This window comes from Thalassophryne amazonica, chromosome 3 (genome assembly GCF_902500255.1).
Source record: "Thalassophryne amazonica chromosome 3, fThaAma1.1, whole genome shotgun sequence".
Lineage (NCBI taxonomy): Eukaryota > Metazoa > Chordata > Actinopteri > Batrachoidiformes > Batrachoididae > Thalassophryne > Thalassophryne amazonica.
In genome coordinates, this window is record NC_047105.1 from 60,533,062 (window position 1) to 60,554,178 (window position 21,117).

General features: G+C 39.9%; 2 long non-coding RNA genes across 2 annotated transcripts; both read left to right on the top strand.

Moving 5' to 3' along the window:
- LOC117507920 lies at positions 1-6,552 on the top strand. Its single transcript, XR_004559884.1, has 2 exons — positions 1-234; positions 5,862-6,552. It is a non-coding gene; the product is annotated as an uncharacterized LOC117507920 (long non-coding RNA).
- A 603-nt stretch (positions 6,553-7,155) lies between these two features.
- On the top strand, positions 7,156-13,830 carry LOC117506824. Its single transcript, XR_004559556.1, has 2 exons — positions 7,156-7,307; positions 13,425-13,830. It is a non-coding gene; the product is annotated as an uncharacterized LOC117506824 (long non-coding RNA).
- The last annotated feature ends 7,287 nt before the right edge of the window (positions 13,831-21,117 follow it).

Genomic DNA, 21,117 nt, shown 5'->3' on the forward strand with positions numbered 1-21,117 from the left:
CACATCAGTCATTCAACATCTGTTGTTTCTGTTAGGTTTATCAAACACTTGGATCGTGGTTACAACTCCTGTGCCAGAACAGACCTGTTCTTCATTCCACTTGCATCTTCTAAGCTGGCCAAAAAAAGGGAGGAGGCCGTAGAAAGATGCAGAAGGGAGGCTGAGCTCAGTGCTCGGCAAGAGCGTGAACGAGAGAAGGACAGAGAACGAGAAAGAGAGGCAGACAGAAATGCTGTGAGTATTTTTCTTTATCCTTTATATGATACATATACAGTATCTGTCACATGAAATGCAGTGGCGGCTGATGCTAAAAACTTTAAAGGGGAGCACATTTGGAGGAAACAAAATAAAAAAGCACTTCATACAGGGGCAACAAAAGAACAAACTAAAGACAAATCAAAATCGCAGCACAATCTACTTTATTGCTGCCCACCACCATTCAGAGACATCATTTGAACAGAAATTTTGACCTCCTTTCTTTATGGACTGCAAATTTCTCATTGACCCTCTGATTAAAGTCCATCATCTCCATCACCAGTTTCTTTCTGTTGACAGCATGGCCAGTGCATTCAGCCTGTCCTGGTTCATGGTGTTTCTGAAATTTATTGATTCTTTTCAAGGTGGAGAAGCACCTCTCAGCTTCTGCAGTGGTCATGGGTGCAGTGATGAGGATCTTTAGTAAACAGTCTCTGAAAAGATTTCTCCAAGATTATTTTCCATGAACAAGTGTAAAAGTTTCACAGCACCACAGCAGCCCTTGAACTCCTCCTTGCTGTAGTAGTGCAGCAGATAACTGAAACAATCCTTGAAATGGTGATAGAAGTACCAAATTTGGCACAAATACTCAGTGGTGTAGTCTACATTTTTGAAGTGGGTACACTGTGTGTTTTGCCCGTCATCAAACCCGTGCATTGCGCCCCGGTTATTAACATTTTTAACACCATAACAACAAATAGATCTATACTTTCCATCTGATCATTTATATTTCTATATTTGCCACTATAAATGTGAGAAATGTGAAGAATGTAAGTAAGTAATTTGCACCAATTGCAAAATACAGTATACAACAGTAAATCTAAAAGAGTGATTAAAAAATACAAAGATCAAATACATTTATTTTTTGGCATCTGAAAGCCTAATTTAACAAAGAAATTTAATCAGGTCATAAACCAGGAATAAACAATGTTTAAATCCAGCCAAAAGTATCATATGCAAGCTACTGTGCATTGTTTAACAGTAAATAAGACAACTTTAAGTCACACTCAAAAAAAAAAGTGACTGTGACTCCTTGTTATTAAGAAAGAAAAGTTCTCGTAACAATAATAAGGAGCAGATTATTGCCTCCCAACTAAGTATATTGCAAGAGTTCACTTTTCCTCCCTCTATTTAGTATCGGATATGAGCCTGTACTGTCAAATTCAGCAGCTGCAAGATTCACCCTTCATATAATCCGCATGGCCCCACGTTGTTTGTGGACAGTTTAGACGCATAAAAAAAAACAAACAGAAACACCGGTCTACATGAGCATGCACTGGCAGAGCCTCACGCCTCTACCACAATCTCTGTTGAAATTGACAGTCCATCATCAGGTCCAGATGGGGGACTGGAACCTGTAGGCTTTGTGGTCCATAAGGCCTACCCAGTATAAACAAGCTAGTTAGTATACGTTAAGTTCCATTAAAACAGCAGCTAGGCTGAAGGACAGACGCTAGCTCCCAGAAAATTCGCATACAATGAAATATGGTAGATGCTTTACTTGCAGAAACCTTTTCAACCCATGACAAAAACATTGTAGGCAAATCAGTGGCACAAAAGTATAGTATGACGACAACCAACTAACTAACCTAAGACAACGATGCAACTACTGGGAGTATGCCACTTACCAATTCCAGTCATTTTAAAACTACACTATCCAGCCAACGGGACTCAAGCTCAAGACATCTGTAGATTACCGGCAAAACTCTATTATTTTTAAAAAGCTGTTTCATTTATATTTTAACAATAAATGAACGGATCATTAAAAATGTCCACGAATCAAAGTCAAAAGACATTTGCACAAGTAGAAGCTGTCCACTTAGTGCTCAAATTCATATTTTAGAAATGACTCTGTCCTGATAACAACATTAAAGGCAATTACATATTTGTCAAAATTACAAGTTGAAATGAGCATTAAAAAAATTCATCAAGAGGTTTATGTCACAGAAATCCTACTTTACAATCGCTGCAGTCATGTGTAAATTATTTCCTGTTGCATTTATAATAAACATTTGTATTTATTTACTTTGTCTGTTTTTCTGGTTGAAATGAGATATAAATAATCTACCAGACTTAAAAATGTACAAATTTCCATGTATTTTGTCTAAAAATAATGTCAGGGTTCCTTATGTTAAACAAGAAATCTAATCTGAAATAACAGGTGGTTTTAATTTACAGATGAAAGGTTTCTAAAGAACCAGTTTATTGATTATTTAGCTATTTTAATTACAAGGTGTTTTAAACTTTTTTAACAGTAATCAGAATTCCTGAGGTAACAACAACAACAAAAAACATTTCCAAGATTTTTTCTTCATAAAACCGCTCCATAAATGAGCAGTCTTGTGACCTGTTTGTTTTGTACAGATCAGTGGTTTATTTCTACACCGATCCATTTTGTACAGATCAGTGGTTTCTGTTTCTGCCACTAGTCTTCCGTGTTTTGGCCCAACGCGCCGTTCTTATTGGATCAACGCAAAGGTACGTACACGGCTCAGAAAGTTGGATTGGGCTTGAACTTTGTCTGCGTCAGCCTGCCGACAAGCGGCAATGCGCGCTCCCGTCAGCATCTAAAAAGCAACGCGTCTCATTGAAAATAATGCTTTTTTAGACCGTTTTTTTTGACGCGTCTGACGTATTCAGTGTGAAAGCCCATTAGCTAGTGAACAAATAAAAAACTAGCTGTTGTAGACTAGCCCCTTACCAGAAATGCAGACAGCGCCAGGTTTATCTCCTCCACTCAGGGTGCAAATTTCATCAGTCGGCCCTGAAGCAGCAGGTGGACATTTTGGAAAAAAAAAATCTAAAACAGAGGCCTGTTTCTTTTCATTTTTTCGGGTAATAATCACCATCGATACTTCCAGCATTCTCTTGTTTGTGTGCGGCTTTCGCGCTGATTAGCTGGTAGCCCCCGCCCCATCTCTCTATGAGCCAATTAAAACTCTTATCTAGCAGAGCGAGTCGGGGTGGGACATACGGTGCACTCTGCAGTGATGGACGCCTGATGGCTGTCTTTTAAAGGGAGAAAATAAAATTACAGTCAATAAGCGCTTATTTTATTTACACCGTCACGTTCCCCGGGGCAATTTGAAGTGGGTAGACGGAAATTCCCAGTCATTTCAAGTGAGTAGACGGCGTCTACCTGCGTTCCACGTAGACTACACCACTGCAAATACTCCTTAGACATTACTCTTTTTAAAAAAAACTGACTGGCCACTTGGAATTTTCAATAGGCAGCCAAGTAGGGGTCAATTGAAGAATTACACAGGGGTCAAAATTTAAAAATGCTCCAATCAAATTGAAAACTACACCACATTATTTGTCTGATCATAAAGACTCCAAAAAGGTATAGTTTCGACTATCTGTGACTGAATTCTATGGAGTTAAGGGATAAAAACAGCAAGAATGGTGACAAAGGTCAGTTTCAGTTTGTACAGGGGTCAGAAGTTAAAGTTGCTGCAATTTTGGTAAAAGGTGATACAAAGTATTGGCTGAGCTAATAGGATTAATAAATAGAATAGTTTTTTGATAGTGCTGAATGCTTGGTTTCCAAAGAAAAGGTCAAACAAGGTCAATGTCCATTGGATTTTATGACATATGTTACCCCGTAATGTGATAACTAAGCATGATACTTGGTCCAAACTATTCCTTTTTAAAACCCTGTTAACTAATATTTGTTTTTTTGTTGTTTTTTTTTTTTTACACGAAGCAGAAGGTTTGAACATATCACTGTCAGGGATTGGGCCAGGTCGGGGTGCTGAGCCCTTATTTTTCCCCTTTTTATGGTTTCCCGTCTGCTGCGGCTTTGATGTATTAGTGGTATATTTTCATTGTGTGTTCTATTTTTGCTTTGTTACTTTCTTTCTTTGTTACTTTTATACTTCAGTCATGTTTCAGTCCCGTTCTGGTTTTGTTCAGTCAGTTTGTCTTTTTATGGATCTTCATTTAGTTTTCATCTGCCTATTTTTGCTGTTCTGTTATAGGTGGTTCTCTAGTGTCAGGTTTTGTTTTCTGTCTCTGTTCAATTTGTAAATTTGTTTAGCCACCTTGGTTTCCTAGTCTGTTCCAGTTTAGTTTTGTCTTGGTGATGTTTTCTTTCAGTTCTCATGTTCATGCCTGGTTTGTCATTGTATTATATTCTGCCCCTGATTCCCATTGTAGCTCTGTTCTGCTTTTGCCATTTGTTTCCACTCCGCACCTCCCATCAAGTCTTCTCGTCTCATGCCCAGTTATTTATGTTACTTCACTTCACTACACCTGCCCCATGTCTTTGTCTTCCATCTTGTTTATGTCTGCTTTGTGTTTCCATTCACTCACACTCTTGCCGCCAGCTCGTGTGTCTTTGTACACTTTCCAGCGCCCATCACAGTCCTGTTTTTGTTTTGCCGTGTACTGAACCTTGCTCTGTTACCTCGACCATGCCTGTTGCCTCATCCCAGATGTCGGTGTTTGCTCGTGCCTCTGACCCCTGCTTGTTTTTGACAGCGCCTCAGCCTGATCCTGTTTGTACCTCTGCCACGCTGTCTGACCAAATGTGTACCGAACCTTTGCCAGAAATAAAGACCACGTTTTCTCTTACACCCAAGTCAAGTCTGGGAGTCTGTATTGCGGGTCCAGCCGCTCCTGGTGACGGGCTCCCGCCCGTCCTGACAATCACACCCATTTTGGCATCTTTACACTGGCTCCCTGTCTCTGAGAAAAGATTTTAAGGTTTTGTTATTGATTTAGAAAGTTGTTCATGGACTGGCGCTGTCTTATCTGGCCCATCTGGTGGAACCCTACGTGCTGACCCGGGCTTTGGGGTCGCAGGATGCGGGACTTCTTTGTGTTCCCAGGGTGAAGAAGTCGTCAGCGGGTCAGAGAGCTTTTTCGTATTGTGCACCCGCTCTGTGGAACGGTCTTCTTCCTGCGACCGTAAGGCAGTCGGAGTCCTTGGACATTTTTAAGTCAAGACTTAAAACCTATTTTTATTCTCCTTCTTATGAATAGTTTTTATTTTTTATGTTTTATTGTTTTACTTCTGTTTTTAATTATGTATTTGAATTTTTTTATTTTTATTTATTTATTTTAATTTTTATTTTGAACTGTTTTGTGTGAGGCACCTTGAGACGGCTTTTGTTGTGATTTGGCGCTTTATAAGCTATTTAAATTGAAATTGAATTGAAGGACAAGAAACACTATAACACAACACAATTCACTGTCAATAAAAATGGGAGTGCCATGACACAGTTCTGTGCACCCAAAAGGCAAAATTGAGGTGGGCCAATCAGAGAGAAGTATCAGATCACCCGCTTGGTAAAAGTTCAGGTCTTGCCATTGACTCCTGTTAGACCAGCGCCCCTCAGTTAATAAGTGATGTGTTCAAAACATCAAAGTTATTAATCCACACATTGTGAAACCCCTTTTATTAAATGACAGGTGCTGACAGGCTGTCATTTCATGGTAAAAGTAAATGCTTATTTCAATTTTTTAATATAATATAATGACAAATTTTGCTATGTTCATGTAGATTTTCCTCTGTCAAATTTTAGAGGGGGAGGCGCCCTAGCGCCCCCATTGACAAACCGCCACTGATGAAATGCATGTTTTCTCACACACTGTGTTTGCAGAGAGCATCCAGCTCCTCCCATGACAATCGAATGAATGAGGTCCACATGGTTGCTCAAAGCCACATACGTCCCTCTTTGAGCAACCACCCACCACTGTAGCTGCTGTTCCCCCTTACATTGGACCGGATACACCTGCCCTGCGGACCCTGAGTGAATATGCCCGCCCCCATGTCATGTCTCCCACCAATCGCAACCACCTTTCTATGTATCATTGAGTCCCGGCGACCCCCTGCTGGCCTACCACATGCCTCCTCTGTACAGTGCTGAGCCCAGCCTGAGGGAGCGTGAGCTCAGGAACCTCAGAGAGCGGGAGCTGCGGGACAGGATGAAGCCTGGCTTTGAGGTCAAACCCCCGGATCTGGAAACTTTACACCCCTCAGCCAACCCCATGGAGCATTTTGCCAGACATGGAGCACTGGCTCTTCCCCATATTCCTGGCCTCCTCACCACTTCACACCCTTCCATCCAGGGTTTGCCCATGTTGAGCGAGAACGGATGGCACTGGCAGGACCTCAGCTACGCCCAGAGCTGAGTTATGCCGAGCGGCTCACAGCAGAGCGGCTTCATGCCGAGAGGATGGCTTCGGTGGCAAATGACCCGGCTGCAAGACTGCAGATGTTAAATGTGACACCGCATCATCACCAGCACTCCCACATTCACTCTCACTTGCACCTTCATCAACAGGATCCCCTTAGTCAAGGTAGTGCTGGTTTTGTGTATTCATCAATTCTGCTGAGTGTAGGAGGATTCATTCATGCATGGTGCTTCATTGTGTTGTAAACACTGCATTTATGTTGAATTTTGTCTAACAGGTTCAAGCCTCATCCTCTAGTAGATTCTATGGCACCAGGGCCACGCTTGGCCGATTTCCCTTCCCTGCAGGGCCGATCGTGAACCCTCTACTCAGTGAGATTCCTCATGATCATGATATTCTGCGCCACCCATTATTTGGTACGCTGTCCTAACAGTATGTTTACACAGCGCGCAACATACACAGCCCAACTCCTCCATAAACCATAAAGAAAGAAAAACATGTGCTCCCATTTTACTGGAAAAATAAAGCTAAAATCAATCTGCCAGTCATACAGGCACTAGCTCTGCTTATTATGCTTCATAGGGAACCAGAGGTTGCACAGTATGTAGATGTGGGAGGGTGGAGATTAATGTCATCTTCCAATGAGAAGAGGGAGAGACAACAAGTGTCCTTTAGCTTTACTTGCATTATGTGGGCTCCCTCAGTTTGATATAGGTATTTGTATTGTGCTTTTGGTAGAGCTGCATATCCGCGAGAGCTACAGGGTCCTATTCCTCAGATGTCTGCTGCCCACCAGCTGCAAGCCATGCATGCTCATCTGCAGAGCTGCAGAGGATGGCAATGGAACAGCAATGGCTTCATGGACATCATCTGCATGGAGGCCCTCTACCTGGACAAGAAGATTATTACAGGTGAGATTGCTTAGTGCCGGGGCTGAATCAATTGCTTGCATTTGACTAATCCATTTATTTAATACCCCCTTCTACTTTCTCTGTCGAAAAGGTTTTCATTGTGGAACAGTCAGTGTTTTGTATTTAAAAAGACCTGACATACAGTAGTGTTCAGAATAATAGTAGTGCTATGTGACTAAAAGATTAATCCAGGTTTTGAGTATATTTCTTATTGTTACATGGGAAACAAGGTACCAGTAGATTCAGTAGATTCTCACAAATTCAACAAGACCAAGAATTCATGATATGCACACTCTTAAGGCTATGAAATTGGGCTATTAGTAAAAAAAAAAAAAAAAATAGTAGAAAAGGGGGTGTTCACAATAATAGTAGTGTGGCATTCAGTCAGTGAGTTTGTCAATTTTGTGGAACAAACAGGTGTGAATCAGGTGTCCCTGTTTAAGGATGAAGCCAGCACCTTTTGAACATGCTTTTCTCTTTGAAAGCCTGAGGAAAATGGGACGTTCAAGACATTGTTCAGAAGAACAGCGTAGTTTGATTAAAAAGTTGATTGGAGAGGGGAAAACTTATACGCAGGTGCAAAAAATTATAGGCTGTTCATCTACAATGATCTCCAATGCTTTAAAATGGACAAAAAAACCAGAGACGTGTGGAAGAAAACGGAAAACAAGCATCAAAATGGATAGAAGAATAACCAGAATGGCAAAGGCTCATCCATTGATCAGCTCCAGGATGATCAAAGACAGTCTGGAGTTACCTGTAAGTGCTGTGACAGTTAGAAGACGCCTGTGTGAAGCTAATTTATTTGCAAGAATCCCCCGCAAAGTCCCTCTGTTAAATAAAAGACGTGCAGAAGAGGTTACAATTTGCCAAAGAACACATCAACTGGCCTAAAGAGAAATGGAGGAATATTTGTGTGGACTGATGAGAGTAAAATTGTTCTTTTTGGGTCCAAGGGCCCCAGACAGTTTTGTGAAACGACCCCCAACTCTGAATTCAAGCCACAGTTCACAGTGAAGACAGTGAAGCATGGTGGTGCAAGCATCATGATATGGGCATGTTTCCCCTACTATGGTGTTGGGCCTATATAGCGCATACCAGCTATCATGGATCAGTTTGGATATGTCAAAATACTTGAAGAGGTCATGTTACCTTATTCTGAAGAGGACATGCCCTTGAAATGGGTGTTTCAACAATACAATGACCCCAAGCACACTAATAAACAAGCAAAATCTTGGTCCCAAACCAACAAAATGAATGCCTCGCAGATGTGAAGAAATCATGAAAAACTGGTTATACAACTATATACTAGTTTAGTGATTCACAGGATTGCTAAAAAAGCAGTTTGATCATAATAGGTGTGAGTTTGTAGTGTCAACAGCAGATGCTACTATTATTGTGAACACCCCCTTTTCTACTTTTTTTTTATTAATAGCCCAATTTCATAGCTTTAAGAGTGTGCATATCATGAATGCTTGGTCTTGTTGGATTTGTGAGAATCTACTGAATCTACTGGTACCTTGTTTCCCATGTAACAATAAGAAATATACTCAAAACCTGGATTAATCTTTTTAGTCATATAGCACTACTATTATTCTGAACACTACTGTACTTGATCATGCTCATACTACTAACATTGAAATTATTTGCTTGTTTGTACAACCCCAGTTCCAATGAAGTTGGGACGTTGTGTAAAATGTAAATTAAAAACAGAGTACAATGATTTGCAAATCCTCTTCAACCTATATTCAATTGAATACACCACATAGACAAGATATTTAATGTTCAAACTGATAAACTTCATTGTTTTTGTGCAAATATTTGCTTATTTTTAAATGGATGCCTGCAACATGTTTCAAAAAAGTTGGGACAGTGGTATGTTTACCACTGTGTTACTCACCTTTCCTTCTAACAACGCTCAATAAGCGTTTGGGAACTGGGGACATTAATTGTTGAAGCATTGTAGGTGGAATTCTTTCCCATTCTTGCTTGATGTACGACTTCAGTTGTTCAACAGTCCCAGGTCTCCATTGTCATATTTTGCGCTTCATAATGCGCCACACATTTTCAATGGGCGACTAAATTCCTTGCAATTGAACGTTGAGAAACATTGTTCATAAACTGTTGGACTATTTTTTTCATGCAGTTGTTCACAAAGTGGTGATCCAGTAAAACAGTGGTAAACATACCACTGTCCCAGCTATTTTGAAAGGTGTTGCAGTCATCCATTTCAGGGTTCTCCCCAGAAATTTTTAGTATGGCAGTGCTGTTGGCAATTATCACCCGAGGCAGCACGCGTTGCGAGTCATTTTGACTGGTTTTAGATGCATTGAAAGCAAGAATATTAGACAAAAAATGACACTTATGTTATAATATCAAAGTTCTTTTGCATGTTTCTGTCTAAGTTAATAAAATAAATAACATTGGAAAGTTTAAAAACACTAATGTTTTTCTGTCATGTTGACAGTTTAGTTTTTTCTTTTTAATATTTCTGAGTGGGATTGCAGACTTTTTAAAAACAATATAACCCTTAATTGTCTTGTTTGAACAAGAGCTAAACCTGGACTGATTTGATAGTCAAATCAGAATAAAATTTATTGCAAAGTAAGTTCTCACATACAAGTAACTTGATCTGGTGTCATTGGTGCATAAACAACAATAATAAAAAGAAAATGAAAAAAAAAATAGTTTTGCAAGATGTAAAGAAGTACATCTGCTCTTTTAATGATGAAATCCTGGATGAACCGTTTGATTAAGGCTGTGTGGTGAAGATGATCGTTGATTAAAATTGCTTTGCTGCTTTTTTACAGCGTGTAGCATCTGCAGTTAACAGTTTTCCTCCTCCTCCTCTGTTTGTCTGTGGGAACAAGAGACTTGTCGCTCTCACACCATTTTTGCGGCTTACTTGTGCAAACTTAAGCCCCTTTCACACCGGGCTGCTCCCAGTTACATCGTGTGTCGTCATGACGACGCCACATGAAAGCAACCCAGTGCCGAGACGATGCATCTCGGTGTCACAACAGTGCGAGGGGCACAAAGGACGAAGCAAATCGGATGTCAAAAATTAAACGTTTAATTTTTTTTTGCATCCTCTGCTCGATGCAGAATTACCGTATTTTCCGGACTATAAGTCGCACTTTTTTACATGTTTTGGCCTGGGGTGCGACCTATACTCCGGTGCGACTTATAAATGAAAAAATATACCGGTAGGATCTCAATTAATTTACTGTAACAAAACAATTTTACGTGACAGAGTCGATCTATGTTTTAAAATGGCCACCGGAAAAGGAAATGCAATGCATCATGGGCACTGTAGTATGACGGCCATCCTATAGTTCACGCTGGTCGCGATAACCAATCAGAGAACAGAACTTTGGATGCGTATTCCTCACCTCACCCACAGCGTGTGAAGCTGACGAACTCGGTGCTTGCTGTTATTCCGGCTTGGCGAACAGAACAGCTTCAACCCTTGGATATCAATGTGAGCAGAGTGTTTAAGTTGACGCTGAGAGCTGCGTGGGAGCATTGGGTGAGCGACGGCGGAGGATTAGCGTGTGCACTTGGAAGGAGCTGTCGTCGATGATTGTGAATAGCGTTTGAAGCAGACGAACATGGTGTTTATTCCGGGACGGCTAACAAAACAGCTTCAACCCTTGGATATCAGTGTGAGCAGAGTTGACGCTGAGAGCTGCATGGGAGCACTGAGCGACGGCGGAGGATTAGCGTCTGCACTTGGAAGGAGCTGGATCGACACCGCTGGGAGGTCATGAGCTGCGCAGGTAGGCGCTGCATGGTTCGGCTCGCAATGTGGTCCGCAAAATACAAACATATTCGTAGGTAAAATGCAGCTCACGAGAGGGCACTCGAGGCTTGTGTGACTGTTCCTGCGACTTCTGACTACCATAGAAAAATAAAAATTTTAACGTTACTGATAACATAACAAGACAACGGAGAAGGCCCGAAAAAATGCCACCAAAAAGAAAATCATACTCTGCAGATTACAAGTTGCGACTGGTGAAATATGCATCCGAAAACAGTAGCCGTCACAATATTATCATCTGAACTTTTCATGTTAACATACCTGTATGTCCATGGGACTTATAGTCCAGTGGACCTTATTTATGGCTTATTTTTCTTTATAATGGATAAAGTGGCTGGTGCGACTTATACTCCGGTGCGACTTATTTATGGTTTGTTTTTCTTTATAATGGATAAAGTGGCTGGTGCGACTTATACTCCGGTGCGACTTATAGTCCGGAAAATACGGTAAGTGGTTTCAGTGCAAGTCAATCAATCAATCAATTTTATTTATATAGCGCCAAATCACAACAAACAGTTGCCCCAAGGCGCTTTATATTGTAAGGCAAGGCCATACAATAATTACGTAAAAACCCCAACGGTCAAAACGACCCCCTGTGAGCAAGCACTTGGCGACAGTGGGAAGGAAAAACTCCCTTTTAACAGGAAGAAGTCAGAGGAAGTCAGAGCAACAGGATGGTACTCAGCGTGACTAGAAGCCACACACTCACAAGACAACGTTACCCGACGCCAATATATGATTCCTACTGCATCCCATTGTTCCTGAAGTATAAATCACGCAGGATTGTTTTTATACCGTGTGCACAATGCAGTAAAAACTACACGCTCAAAAAAGACAACAGAAAAAAATGCTGATTGCAGCTCCTGGCTCTTCTTTCACAAAGTTTAAATAAAATCCATAAGTCCTGCTGACAGACTGATTGCCAGAGACAGGACATGTCCACATCCAGTAAAAGTCCGGACATCTCCAGTCCACTCACGGACAATTCGTTCACACACACACACATAAACAATTAAAAGAAAGAAGAAAAAGCCTGGCTGCGCTCCTTGCTCTCGCCTCAAACGCTCTCATCATTGTGTTAAATAAAGGACATAAGTCCTGCTCACAGACTGATTGCCAGACAGGACATGTCCACATCCAGTAAAAAGTCCGGACATCTCCAGTCCACTCACGGACGGTTCGTTCATGCGCACACATGTGAACAATTAAAAGAAAGGAGAAAAAAAACTGTCTGGCTGCAGGCAGTTTCTCACTCTTCCCTCAAACTCTCTCATCACTGTGTTAAATAAAGGACAAAAAGGACAAGTCCCTGCTCACAGACTGATTGCCAGAGACAGGTCATGTCCACATCAAGTAGAACTCCACACATCTCCACATTTATTCACGGATGGTTTGTTTGCGCGCACATCTCGCAGTCACAGGAGGAAAGATAAACTATAACAGAACTCAGAGCACAGACCTGCAGCCCTGCACAAGAACAAATATAAACTAGAAGAGGAATCAGTGTGCACAGTCTGGCTGCAGCCAAACTGTGCACACTGATTCCTCTGTGCAGAGAACCTGCAGGCTGCGTCCTCACCTCCTCTCTGCCCCCTGCTGGGCGCACCTGACACAGATATTCCTGCGTCGTCATGACGCCACAGGAAGCAACTCGAAGCAGGTCTGGTGTGAAAGGGCCTTTAGGAAACGTGAAGGCTTTTATCTGTAAAATAATGTAATGTAATAATAACCTTAATGTGTCTGACTATGCAGGCAGAAGGAGCTCTTTTTATCGGAAGACGTTGACAGAGTTTTTGTTCATTCACTCTCTGAGCTGCGGCGCTGACTCTGCTCGGCTGCCGGCGGGGGAGGGGAGAGCAGGCAGCAGTCCGACTCCTTTCAGCACAAATAGTCTGGCTGGATTAAAAATATATCTGACAGCACGGTGCAGTACAACGGTGGTGTCCTAACAGTATAATGGTGCAACGCCATTGTTCCATTGTCTGGGGAGAACCCTGCATTTCAAAATGAGCAAATATTTGCACAAAAACAATAAAGTTTATCAGTTTGAACATTAAATATCTTGTCTTTGTGGTGTATTCAATTGACTATAGGTTGAGGATTTGCAAATCATTATATTCTGTTTCAATTTCCATTTTACACAACATCCCAACTTCATTGGAATTGGTGTTGTACTTGGCTGTTCTTTGATCTTTCTCTTTTTGTGACTACAAAGTATCGCATTACTGTAAAGCCAACATTACTTGATTAATTCCAACTACAAAGTTTCTACTTAATGCTCTTTCTGTTTTACATAGTCGTCTGAAGAAAGAAGGTGACAAGCCATCTTAAACCCCATTTGGTGCACGTCCTGAAACCCTACACTATACTCAAAAGTGGAATACTGTGTACCTTTAAGACAACAAAAGAATATTTGTGTCGATTTTTGTTTTAATATATTTTAGAAATATGCTTGTGGATCCTTATGTGTATTCTGCGTTCAGCACTTAATGGGACTTTGAAAGTCTGCTTGTAATTTTCACTTCAGTTACATAAGACTTTATACTCTTTGATTATCAAAATATTATAGACATTCACAAAATTCGTGTGAAATCTAGTGGCAGATTTGCTCAAATATGTTTATTTGTTTCATATACAGTAATGTAAACAGATATAAAAAAAAAAAGCCAGACTTTGGTGATAATAGTTCTAAATGATGTCTTTGTACAGAATGACTTTTAAATCAGTGTTTGGATGACTAACACCTTAGCATGACTCAGTCTTGAGTTTTTACCAATCTAGAGTAGCAAGTTGCATTATTGTGTTTAGACTTTTAAAGAATAATAGAGGTTGGTTTTATGCTAAATATCCTAAATATTTGTCTAAATCCTAAAGATTTATATATCAAGATATGTTTTCACAGTATATCCTGAGCTTTATTCAGTCAGTTTTGAGTTTGTAAATATTCCGTGTTCACAATATTCTATATTATAATTAGTATTACTGGTGTAGCAGTAAATGTGAACACATTATCTAAATTATAAGATAATAAAAAAAAGATATATTATGAGGATAGATAATTTCTTTATTGGACCATCATTTGTGTCATCCCAGAAAGTTGCATCACTGTAGTGGATTCACAGAGTGTTGAACAACACATTGGATAAAAAGAAAAACTAGATTTGGGCATCCTATTGATTATTATTATTATTATTATTATTATTATATTTATGTGCTAAAATGTATACATTGTATATTTATTTCAATAAATATTTCTGCAATGACACCTCATTCTCTTTGCACTTGGGGTTCTTGTGCTTTCATGTGTGCTTTGGATGTCACAGATTTGGTTCTGCTGGTACTGTCTTTGTTTTAAAAAGAAAAACAAAACATCACACAATTCTTTCAAATAGTCCATGTTTCACTGACATCAGAAGAATGAGTATGCAATTAAAGCACAAAGTCATACTCCTATATTTAACCAAATATAAGCAACATAAACATTAAAAATACAATAATGAAAGGGTCATAGAGTTACTTTCTGGATTTTGTTTTCATAGTCTTTTTAAAACAATTACATTTATGCCAATAAGATGCACACACAGCACTGTGCAAAATGTTGATGTCTATTTACCATACCTTAAACATTTAAAAAAAAATGTTATTTCATATACGAGATCTATTAGAAAAGTAGCCGACCTTATTATTTTTTTTCAAAAACCATATGGATTTGAATCACGTGTGATTGCGTCAGACAAGCTTGAACTCTCGTGCGCATGCGTGAGTTTTTCCACGCCTGTCGGTTGCGTCATTCGCCTGTGAGCAGGCTTTGAGTGAGGAGTGGTCCACCCCCTCGGCGGATTTTCATTGTCAGGAAATGGCAGAATGATTTGGGCTTTTTTCCATCAGAATTTTTTCAGAAACTGTTAGAGACTGGCACCTGGAAACCATTCGAAAAATTTACCTGGCTTTCGGTGAAAATTTTACGGGCTTCACAGAGAATAAGGAGTGTTACTACATCTTTAAGGAAGGCTTTAAGGATGCTCGCCGCGCCGCGCTCCGTGCCGCCATCGAGAGCCACAAACCACCAGATCATTTCTAAACGGATGGCTCTGTGGAGCCGGACTGTCATGTGCACTTTGTCTGGTTATCACAAGAGCTGGACATCAACCATTTTCATCAACCATTTTCATCATCAACATGTCCCGTGAGGCTTCATCACGGTGTTGCTTTGCACCATGCGGCACCGACACGACGCGCGGAATTCCACCAGTAAACTATATGAAATGTATGACAACTTTGTACCTTCACAAATACATTTTAGGTGACAAAACTATGTAAAAATGTTTTGTTTTTGGCACAGTACTGGTTGTGTGCATGTGTACACATGTATAATAGAGAGAGAATACAGTAACTGGAAACAATGGAATTCCTGTTGTTTCTTAAAATACAAATGCATCCAGTTTCTTATGTACAGTAAACATTCAAAGCCAGTCTTCAGGTTAGAATTGTGTTCCACCACGTCACACATATTTTTCTGTATCACAAAAAAAATATCCTTTTCAATATATTTGAGCCAAAGCTTCACTCAGTGACTCAACCTTTTCTATTAATGTCTATGCATAAAGTAAATTACACCGCTATCTCCATCATGACTTTTTCTTCCAAGCTTTTCATTCTCTGCAAATAAACCATTTAAACTTTCCCCTTGACATCCTGAGTTATAACTTAAAATCATGTAAAACCTAAGGGAACAGATTTTTTTAAATGTGATTTATATGTATCAAAATGTAATGCCACCTCTATATTGTCTACACATCAAACATAGTCTTAAACACATTGGAGATACAGTATAACTATGCTCCACAGTTACTTATAGACTATGAATATGAAGCTCAAAGACTGATGAGTTTATTTGGAAGTTGGGTGGGGTAACAGGAGATTTTTGAAAGGCATAAAACATTCATGGTGACACTAATGAATATCTCCAGTATAAAACAGCAGTTTAAAGGGCCTTAAGAATTCAAAAACAAACCGTCACCCATATGTGGTGAGCTCTTTGGATGTTTTCGTTGAGTGTGGCTTAGTTTTCATCATTAATGGCCCCTTCACACATAACATGATTGAGGCCGAATTGTGCACGAAGGAGGATTTGAATGCCACTCATGAGAAATCAGAGCCACCTCGAACGCCTCATACAGCAGTCATCACATCCATTCGGGCACAGCACATGCACGCTACGCGTGTTGCTCACGCCGGAAACTCATTCAAACAGCGGGCAAGATGAGGTCGCACTGCCATTTGATCATGCTCGCAACATTCACATGGCATGTTCAGCGCAGGTCAGACAAATCGCAGCAAGGGGCTGCACAAAATCATCGGCTATGTCGAACCCTGGCCAAATGGCGCGATCGAGGCAGTCTTCACACCAGCAGCCAAATGACGGTGAATGGCGTACGAGTACTCATTCGATCCACTCTCGGCCGGCGTCCAGGTGCAACCCACGAACATCCAACACTACTCGCTTAGAAAATGCGGGGCCATTTGCGCTGCCAGCACAAAAGTAGAAAGCAGGCGACCACTTTTGAGCTGCAGTTCAGGTGTTCGAAAGCTCAAAGGGCAGTCAGTGTGTGGTGTCCGCCACCAAGCAACACGAATGGCATGCAGGTGTGTTGCCCCCACACCCCCCACACACACACCATGATCTAACATTGCTGAGGTGGCTGGAGTGCGATTGCTGTCCAGCGCAGCGTGCACATCTGGACAGCTGTCATGTCCATGCTGGAACAGCTGACCGCTGTGTCATCGCAACTCACAGCTGGAGAACACATATTGTGCCATGAAGAACATCACCTCTGAACAAGCCACTGCGATGCACATGTGTGGGCAGGCTCTCATGACGTGAGAATTAAAACCAAACAAGATCACCTTTGGATCGCCCCCAACCACGTCTCAGCGTTTACAGCACTGACCATGCAGTCAGGCTGGGCCATCTGAAATTATCCATGTCGCCACCGTGATGCATGTGTCGGTATGCTCACCTGACATGATAAAAAATAAAAACACACATTGTGTCATAGGTGCTGAATATCAGATAGTGCACTCACATTTGCTAGCAGAGCTAAAGAAAATCTTTATGCAGGGTTAAATGGGGAACGTAGCAGCCACCTCACAAAATTACATTGTTAATGATTGATACTTATTTTGTATTTTAGACACTGGGGGCAGATTCTTTAAGTGCAGTGTGTGCATTCAAAAATGTTACACCTGCTTTCCAGGCATTGGTGGCCTCTTGATCTGAGGATCTTAGCACCCAAGAGGCAAAGCCAGTGCAGAACAAACATACAACCCCTGGCAAAAATTATGGAATCACCGGCCTCAGAGGATGTTCATTCAGTTGTTTAATTTTGTAGAAAAAAAGCAGATCACAGACATGACACAAAACTAAAGTCATTTCAAATGGCAACTTCCTGGCTTTAAGAAACACTAAGAAATCAGGAAAAAAAAAACAATTGTGGCAGTCAGTAACGGTTACTTTTTTTAGACCAAGCAGAGGGGAAAAAATATGGAATCACTCAATTCTGAGGAAAAAATTATGGAATCATGAAAAACAAAAGAACACTCCAACACATCACTAGTATTTTGTTGCACCACCTCTGGCTTTTATAACAGCTTGCAGTCTCTGAGGCATGGACTTAATGAGTGACAAACAGTACTCTTCATCAATCTGGCTCCAACTTTCTCTGATTGCTGTTGCCAGATCAGCTTTGCAGGTTGGAGCCTTGTCATGGACCATTTTCTTCAACTTCCACCAAAGATTTTCAATTGGATTAAGATCTGGACTATTTGCAGGCCATGACATTGACCCTATGTGTCTTTTTGCAAGGAATGTTTTCACAGTTTTTGCTCTATGGCAAGATGCATTATCATCTTGAAAAATGATTTCATCATCCCCAAACATCCTTTCAATTGATGGGATAAGAAAAGTGTCCAAAATATCAACGTAAACGTGTGCATTTATTGATGATGTAATGACAGCCATCTCCCCAGTGCCTTTACCTGACATGCAGCCCCATATCATCAATGACTGTGGAAATTTACATGTTCTCTTCAGGCAGTCATCTTTATAAATCTCATTGGAACGGCACCAAACAAAAGTTCCAGCATCATCACCTTGCCCAATGCAGATTCGAGATTCATCACTGACTTTCATCCAGTCATCCACAGGCCACGATTGCTTTTCCTTAGCCCATTGTAACCTTTTTTTTTCTGTTTAGGTGTTAATGATGGCTTTCGTTTACCTTTTCTGTATGTAAATCCCATTTCCTTTAGGCGGTTTCTTACAGTTTGGTCACAGACGTTGACTCCAGTTTCCTCCCATTCGTTCCTCATTTGTTTTGTTGTGCATTTTCAATTTTTGAGACATATTGCTTTACATTTTCTATCTTGACGCTTTGATGTCTTCCTTGGTTTACCAGTATGTTTGCCTTTAACAACCTTCCCATGTTGTTTGTATTTGGTCCAGAGTTTAGACACAGCTGACTGTGAACAACCAACATATTTTGCAACAAAGCATGATGATTTACCCTCTTTTAAGAGTTTGATAATCCTCTCCTTTGTTTCAATTGACATCTCTCGTGTTGGAGCCATGATTCATGTCAGTCCACTTGGTGCAACAGCTCTCCAAGGTGTGATCACTCCTTTTTAGATGCAGATTAACGAGCAGATCTGATTTGATGCAGGTGTTAGTTTTGGGGATGAAAATTTACAGGGTGATTCCATAATTTATTCCTCAGAATTGAGTGAGTCCATATTTTTTTCCCTCTGCTTGGTCTAAAAAGTAACCGTTACTGACTGCCACAATTCTTTTCCTGATTTCTTATAGTGTTTCTTAAAGCCAGAAAGTTGCCATTTGATATGACTTTAGTTTTGTGTCATGTCTGTGATCTGCTTTTTTTCTACAAAATTAAACAACTGAATGAACATCCTCCGAGGCCGGTGATTCCATAATTATTGCCAGGGGTTGTATATATGACTGTTTCAACATGGACAAACTTATCTTTTCCTGATACATGCATTGTAAAAACAAAGTAACGCAGACATTGCCAGGAAAGCTAGGCTATTTAAAAAACGACAAAATTCAGTCAGTCTGGGTCACAAATTACAAGGTTTTTATTAAACCAAACAATGCACCTGAAAATGTCAGATGTCTGCTCATCAAGAATTTGATTCAGTTAGAACGTTTCATCCGTTAAGGGACAAATCTTGAGAAACTCTGCCATGTTCAGGTTTACACCATGTAGTTAGACTTTACTGCATTTTTGGATTGTGGATTACAGTTCTTTTGTGATAGCAACTGAGTCTTCAAAATTTACTTGCCGTATAACTGAGATGATACATGGTTATGAGAGTTTGGAATTGCAACCTTTTAAGTATACTGAAAATCATATACAGGATGTGGAATATGAGATAGATCTGGACAATCATTTCTATTCCTTCCTAAATAATAACTGTCAGTATTATACAGAGGAACAATACAACAACTGCATTAGAAGTTATGGGAAATTATCAATAAACCATTTTAACTGTAGGAGTCTGTACAAAAGTATCAAAGACTATTTAAAACAATTTTGTCAACCTTTTAGTGTAATTGCCATAATGGAAACTTGGCTTGCAGAGGTTGATGATACAAAATATGAATTGGAGGGTTATGAATTCAATCATCTGATTAGACAAAATAGAGGAGGATTTACTAATTACAGGCCTGTGTCTCTATTGTCACAATTTTCAAGGATATTGGAAAAGCTTTACAATAGCAGATTGGATAAATTTATAGAACAACACAACTTGCTTGATGAAAGTCAATATGGTTTTAGAGTGATATGGTCCACTGCACTGGCACTGCTCGATTCAATAGAAGAGATCAATAAACATGTGGACCAAAGGGAAATAGTAATAGGTTTATTTATTGACCTAAGAAAGGCTTTTGACATAATTGATCACAACATATCATTTCAAAAGATGGAACTGTATAGGATCAGAGGGGTGGCTCTGATCTGGATTAAAAGTTACTTACAAAACCGGAAACAGTTTGTTAAACTCAGGGACTACTGTTCTTCATATTTGGACATCATTTGTGGGCTTCCCTAGGCTTCTGTGTTGGGACCAAAATTATTTATTTTATACATCAACAAGTTATGTAAAGTTTTGGATGTGTTTAAAGCAGTGCTCTTTGCAGATGACACAAACCTGTTTAGTTCATGAGAAAATCAGCAACAATGATCAAATTTAGAAACTGAAATGATAAAGAGATGGTTTGATATTAACAAATTATCACTAAATTTGTCTAAAACTAAATTAATGTTATTTGGAAATTATAGAAAGACATACAAATTCAGTTAAATATTCAAGGGGTAAACATAGAACGTGTCAAAGAGAATAAGTTGTTAGGTGTCATTATTGATGAAAGAATTAATTGAAAAGCTCATATTCAACATATTCAAAAGAAAGTATCAAAGTATTGCAGTATTAAATAAAGCAAAGCATGTTCTTGATTGCAAAGCACTACATACTTTTTATTGTTCATTGGTTGCTCCTTACTTAACTTACTGTGCTGAAGTTTGGGGCAACTACATCAACCATTATTCATTCTTCAAAAAAGAGCATTAAGAACAATTCACAATGCAGATTATTGAGACCACACCAACCCATTATTCATTAAATCTAAAATATTAAAACTCCATGATATGATTGTGTTTAAGACTGTTCAATTAATGTATAAAGTGAAAAACAAGCAACTGCCATTTAGAATTCAAGAATTTTTCATGGAGAGAGAGGGAAAATATAATCTAAGGGGGTTGTATTATTTTAAAATTGCTGGCGGTTGGACGACCAGGAAAGGTTTCTGTATCTCCATTTGTGGCTCTAAAATATGGAATAACCTGACAGAGGAACTCGAACGATGTCCAAGTATTGATCAGTTTAAATATCAATATAAAGAAATGATGTTCT